A 6,716-nucleotide genomic window follows, 5' to 3' on the forward strand; every position below is an offset into this window, starting at 1 on the left:
GTGGGAGCCGACGATCTCGCCAACGAGATCGATGCGTCGCAGCCGCGGATTGCAATCCCGGTCGTGGAGGAGGTCGAGTACGAGTTCGACCAAGCCAAGTTCGAGGAGTACGTGTCCTCGTCCGGCTCTATCTCCCCCCACAAGTCCAAGAAGTTCTCCTCCGGGAGAAAAGCTCGTTGGTTTGAAGCTGCTCGGGAAGCCCACGAAGCTCTCAACCCAACTGACGCCGAAGTTGCGTCAAATGAAGTTCCACCGACCTCCAATCAGGTCAACCCAACTCCCGCCAACGCCTCTACTGTTCAGGGCGTTGTGACTCTATCAAAGAGAGCCCGCCAGAGGCGTCGTCAACGCCTCGCGCGGCAATTCGCTAAGGCGATGGAGTCTACGGACGGATTCCGCTACCACGCGGAGTTGAAGAACAGAAGAGGCAAACAGCCTCAACCACCAATGAATGGCGACTCTTCCAAGCCGCCAAAGAAAGAATGGGTCCGCGTCAAACGGAACCGTTCGACGCTCGAGGAGCGCATTCGCAAGCGCCGCGCGATGTCAGCGCAGTCACGGGCTCAAGCTCAGGAAGCCCGTAGAAAGCTGCAAAAGGAGGTGGAGAAGAAGCCACCACCAACACGCCAAGTCTGGAAGCCTAAGTCTGAAGTGGCGACTCAGGCTAAAAAGCAACCAGTGCAGCCTTCTAAGGAAGGTCAAACTCCGGCGAGTCAACCAAAGTCACTGTTAATCCCAATAACTTCTCCGGGAGATCATGCAGAGTCATCCCGCAAGAAGAAATCAATTTTGGAGCGCCTCGGTCCAGTTCCTGACGTGAGAGGCAAAGCTCCAATTCACGAGCGTTTGGGCCCGATGAAGAAGCCCAGAACGGCTCAACATACTGGGGGTCGCCATCACCTCCAGCATGACAAAGAGCTCAAGGCAGTGGCGCGCACCAATTTGCGCATTGAAGTCCAAGAGCAGTCGAAAATTCACGCCCAAAAAGGCATGTTTTGAGGCGGGTAACCTTTGAAAGCCCAAAGAAGGCAAGTCACCCTCAGATGGAAACATTATCATCTGATAGTGATAGTGTTATACCTGAGAAGGCGTGCCCGCACACGATAGGTTACTCCGACTGTCAAAATGACGAGTTGTACTATCGTGCTGGGGGTACGAATAGAACCAGGAAGAGGAGTCCCCGAGAACGGGAAATTCAATGTCCCTGTTCCAAACTCATTCGGGCGGTATTGTCTGAATGCAACTGCATTAAGGCAGTTCCCGAAAGAGTTTCAGTTTTTGAAAGACTTAATGCGGAGACGCCAAAACCAAGGCCTAGGCGCTTCCAACGAAGAAGAAGGGTGATTGAAGACGGAGAATTTCCGAGGGTCACCGCCAACATGACCAGCAAAGAGACATCGACACAGGTTAATCTCAAGTCGTTTATGGAAGCATCCCGGCGTGTAACCCGTCTGCAGTCCAGAGCCATCGCACGAGGAACTTATGGTAGGGTTCGGACAAGATTACCTTCGGAAGATGAAGAATCAGATTCCTGCTCTGCTGTCGCATCGGACAATACAGTGTCCAGCGAAGGACAACCCCGCGAGTCATTCATGATAAGCGCGGAAGAAATAGCCAAGATGCTTGAAGACGCTTTGGCTAAGCAAAAAGAAAGTTTCAAATTCGAGATGGAGATGGCCGTGCAGACTATGAGAGAGATGCATGAGCAACAAATTCAGGCAATGACGAACCAGCGAGGTGAACCAAGCCGCCGTAACCAGGTTGTTCAGGAAGAGGAGCACACGGATAGGGATGGAGCGCACAATGCCAATAACCCTCCTGTCAATGCAGGGGGTGGTAACGAGGATGCCAACGAAGATACAAGTGAAGACTTGAAGATCAAAGATCTCGAGAGCAAAATCAACACATTGATCTCCGCTCAAGAGGTGAAGAAGACGGGCATTCCTTGTCCATACCCACGAGAATGGGAATCGATCCCCTATCCGGCGAAGTTCAGTCTGATTAACTTCACGCCGTTCGATGGGAAGGGTTCCCCCACTCAGCATTTGATTTATTTCAAATCGCACCTGGGTATTATTTCCGGCAATGAGCCTCTGATGGTGCGGTCATTCGTTGGCACTCTTCGCGGAGCCGCCTTCGATTGGTACCGCCGCCTCAAGCCAGGAAGCGTGAACAGCTGGGATGACATGGAGACCAAGTTCCTGGCCAACTTCTTCGACGACGACACCGAGATATCTATCGGATCATTGCTCGATGAGAAGCAGAAGGACGGGGAGTTAGTCGACACCTTCGTCAAAAGGTTCCGGAACAAAGCGGTGAATTGCCGGGACCCGATCACCGAGGAATTCATTCTCCAGACCTGTCACAATAATCTGTCCTTAGACGTATTGGAAGCAATGGGGACAGCACCGTCTGACACTTGGAAGGATCTGAAGGTCCGAGGGGAGCAGGCTGAGCGATTCCTTAGAAGGAAGAAGGCCGAGAGGAACCAACCGACGGTTAATCCGCTGGACTCAAATTTCGCCTCTCGTGGTAAGGGCAAAGCACCTGCAGCTGCTGGTGGTGCTAATCAAGCGTCACAACAGCAATCCCGAAGGCAGCAAAAGACTTCGGGTCCGAGACTCCAAAGAGAGTATTCCTTCAAGGACGAAGACGTTCCAGCCATCTTCGAATCCCTCCTTGAAGGTAACAAGATCAAGCTACCACCTATCACAAATCAGGAGGAAGCTGACAACACTACGGACCCAAAGTACTGTGCATACCACAGGAGGGTCGTTCATCCCACCAAGGATTGCTTTACTCTCAAGAATAGCATTCAGACCTTGGTTGAAGCCGGCGTCATAACGCTAAGGTAAGCCAAATAAGAACGGCAAAACTCCAAAGAGTATACGAGTATAAACTGTTTCTCAATCCTCCGACCGGTATAAGAGGTTAAACTACTCCCTGATACTCCAATAGGTATATGAGTCTAAACTGTTTCCCCACTTTTGACGGGAAGTTCCTGGAGAATATTAAGCTAATATTCTTAAGGATAACCCGGTTAGGTAACTGATAATAATGTCCGAACCAGTTCCGCAGAGGAAACTGGGGGTGGACGATTTATGTAACGGGAAGTTCCCAAAACCACAGCAATGTAATGAATAAGAACTCCCATTCAAATTCTCACCGTGTCTGTGCACTCAACACTCTCTCTGTTAGAGTCTGGACGTAAAGTTCCCAATTGGTCAAACCTTCTTACAGTTAGGACCACAGTCAAAATCCCCTCTCGATTCCCCCAATGAACGAGAGGTCCACAAATTGAGCGATCAAACCTTCCTACAGTTAGGATTGTCTCAAAACACCCACTTGGTCAAACCTTCTTACAGTTAGGACCACAGTCAAAATCCCCTCTCGATTCCCCCAATGAACGAGAGGTCCACAAATTGAGCGATCAAACCTTCCTACAGTTAGGATTGTCTCAAAACACCCACTTGGTCAAACCTTCTTACAGTTAGGACCACAGTCAAAATCCCCTCTCGATTCCCCCAATGAACGAGAGGTCCACAAATTGAGCGATCAAACCTTCCTACAGTTAGGATTGTCTCAAAACACCCACTTGGTCAAACCTTCTTACAGTTAGGACCACAGTCAAAATCCCCTCTCGATTCCCCCAATGAACGAGAGGTCCACAAATTGAGCGATCAAACCTTCCTACAGTTAGGATTGTCTCAAAACACCCACTTGGTCAAACCTTCTTACAGTTAGGACCACAGTCAAAATCCCCTCTCGATTCCCCCAATGAACGAGAGGTCCACAAATTGAGCGATCAAACCTTCCTACAGTTAGGATTGTCTCAAAACACCCACTTGGTCAAACCTTCTTACAGTTAGGACCACAGTCAAAATCCCCTCTCGATTCCCCCAATGAACGAGAGGTCCACAAATTGAGCGATCAAACCTTCCTACAGTTAGGATTGTCTCAAAACACCCACTTGGTCAAACCTTCTTACAGTTAGGACCACAGTCAAAATCCCCTCTCGATTCCCCCAATGAACGAGAGGTCCACAAATTGAGCGATCAAACCTTCCTACAGTTAGGATTGTCTCAAAACACCCACTTGGTCAAACCTTCTTACAGTTAGGACCACAGTCAAAATCCCCTCTCGATTCCCCCAATGAACGAGAGGTCCACAAATTGAGCGATCAAACCTTCCTACAGTTAGGATTGTCTCAAAACACCCACTTGGTCAAACCTTCTTACAGTTAGGACCACAGTCAAAATCCCCTCTCGATTCCCCCAATGAACGAGAGGTCCACAAATTGAGCGATCAAACCTTCCTACAGTTAGGATTGTCTCAAAACACCCACTTGGTCAAACCTTCTTACAGTTAGGACCACAGTCAAAATCCCCTCTCGATTCCCCCAATGAACGAGAGGTCCACAAATTGAGCGATCAAACCTTCCTACAGTTAGGATTGTCTCAAAACACCCACTTGGTCAAACCTTCTTACAGTTAGGACCACAGTCAAAATCCCCTCTCGATTCCCCCAATGAACGAGAGGTCCACAAATTGAGCGATCAAACCTTCCTACAGTTAGGATTGTCTCAAAACACCCACTTGGTCAAACCTTCTTACAGTTAGGACCACAGTCAAAATCCCCTCTCGATTCCCCCAATGAACGAGAGGTCCACAAATTGAGCGATCAAACCTTCCTACAGTTAGGATTGTCTCAAAACACCCACTTGGTCAAACCTTCTTACAGTTAGGACCACAGTCAAAATCCCCTCTCGATTCCCCCAATGAACGAGAGGTCCACAAATTGAGCGATCAAACCTTCCTACAGTTAGGATTGTCTCAAAACACCCACTTGGTCAAACCTTCTTACAGTTAGGACCACAGTCAAAATCCCCTCTCGATTCCCCCAATGAACGAGAGGTCCACAAATTGAGCGATCAAACCTTCCTACAGTTAGGATTGTCTCAAAACACCCACTTGGTCAAACCTTCTTACAGTTAGGACCACAGTCAAAATCCCCTCTCGATTCCCCCAATGAACGAGAGGTCCACAAATTGAGCGATCAAACCTTCCTACAGTTAGGATTGTCTCAAAACACCCACTTGGTCAAACCTTCTTACAGTTAGGACCACAGTCAAAATCCCCTCTCGATTCCCCCAATGAACGAGAGGTCCACAAATTGAGCGATCAAACCTTCCTACAGTTAGGATTGTCTCAAAACGCACTCTTCACTGCAGCAGGGCTTCGCCAAGGCTCTCCAAAACTCCTCTCCTCTCTCTCTAGCCTTGCTCCAAGACCAAATAAATCCAGCCCCTTGAAATGAAGGCCTAAGGGGCCTATTTATAGGAAACCAAGAGGGGGGGTGGTAAAAGGTGAGGACACCCCCTTGGGGTGTCTTGGCGGCCAAGACACCCCTAGGGGTGTCTCGGCCTTGCCGAGACACCCTAGGGTGTCTCGGTCTCGGCCAGCCCAAAAAACCCTAGGGTGTCTCGGCTTGGCCGAGACACCCCTGGGGTGTCTTGGTCTTGCCAAGACACCCCTCGGGTGTTTCGAGCTTGCCGAGACTCCATTTGAGGCGTTTTGTTGGTTCCCCTGTATATTCTTCGTCCGGATTCGGATTTGAGTGATTCCGGGTGCGTTGGATGCGCGACGAAGAGTTTGACCCGCTCTGGTGATTGGATTATCTGTAGAGTGGTCGAGGCATGAAGGGCGTTGTCCTTTTTGTGAACAGTGCCGGGCTTCCCGATTGGTCCGGGTCTTCGTGATTCCGAAGTCCTATCCGCTCATGTAACTCGTCGATTCACTTCAGTCGTTCGTCGACGTCGATTAGGCTCATGTGGATTGGGTGGTGACGTCCATCGTCGCTCGTTAACACTGAACCGGTTGTGGAGAACTATAGGCAATTTTTGATGCCTACAGATACCCCCTCCAAAGTGTTCCTGACTCGTTTCTTTTATAGGAGAGGCTGGAATACTTTGGATGTGATTGATTTGGCCTTCAGTCGGCGTAGTTAGCTTCAATTCTTGACCCTTTCGATTTTTCGGTCTATTCGATGCTTTGACGAATAGTCGAAGTTCTTCCGGCGCTGCGTTTATCGCTTGGCCGTCGTCGGAGTCTCGAGTTTGTGGCTGATGAATTGAGTTTGGCTCGTGTCATTGAGTTGACTTTGAATTACCTCCGCCACATTGTGCTGGCTTAGGGTTTCGGATCCCCGTGTGTTGGCTTTTTGTCGCAACGCGTTGACCGACGTTGACCTTGGGTTACGCGTTGACCGGCGTTGACCCTAGGGTTTTGAATCATCGAATGTTGACTTTCGCTTGCAACGCGTTGACTGGCGTTGACCTAAGGTTACGCATTGACCGGCGTCCACCCTTAGGGTTTTGGATCATTGAACGTTGACTCTGATTGCAACGTGTTGGCTGGCGTTGACCTAGGGTTACGCGTTGACCGGCGTTGACCCTAGGGTTTACGGATCGCCATTAACACAGTTTATACTCGTACGTTTGCTGGAGTATACACAGTTTAAGCTCTTTAAGGTATTGGGGCAAAGCGGTCCCGAATGTTGGGGTTGCAGGACCAACTGTTAAAGTTGATTCATCTGCATGTGAGGATTTTGTCCCGAATTTGTTGGGTGCTCAAGTCACGAGACCAACCAGTGGAGTTGATGCGTCAATGACTCGTAGTTATAGAATTTTTTGGCAAATCCTCAGCCATCAACGGGTT

The sequence above is a fragment of the Asparagus officinalis genome, chromosome 7, assembly GCF_001876935.1.
Source record: "Asparagus officinalis chromosome 7, Aspof.V1, whole genome shotgun sequence".
NCBI lineage: Eukaryota > Viridiplantae > Streptophyta > Magnoliopsida > Asparagales > Asparagaceae > Asparagus > Asparagus officinalis.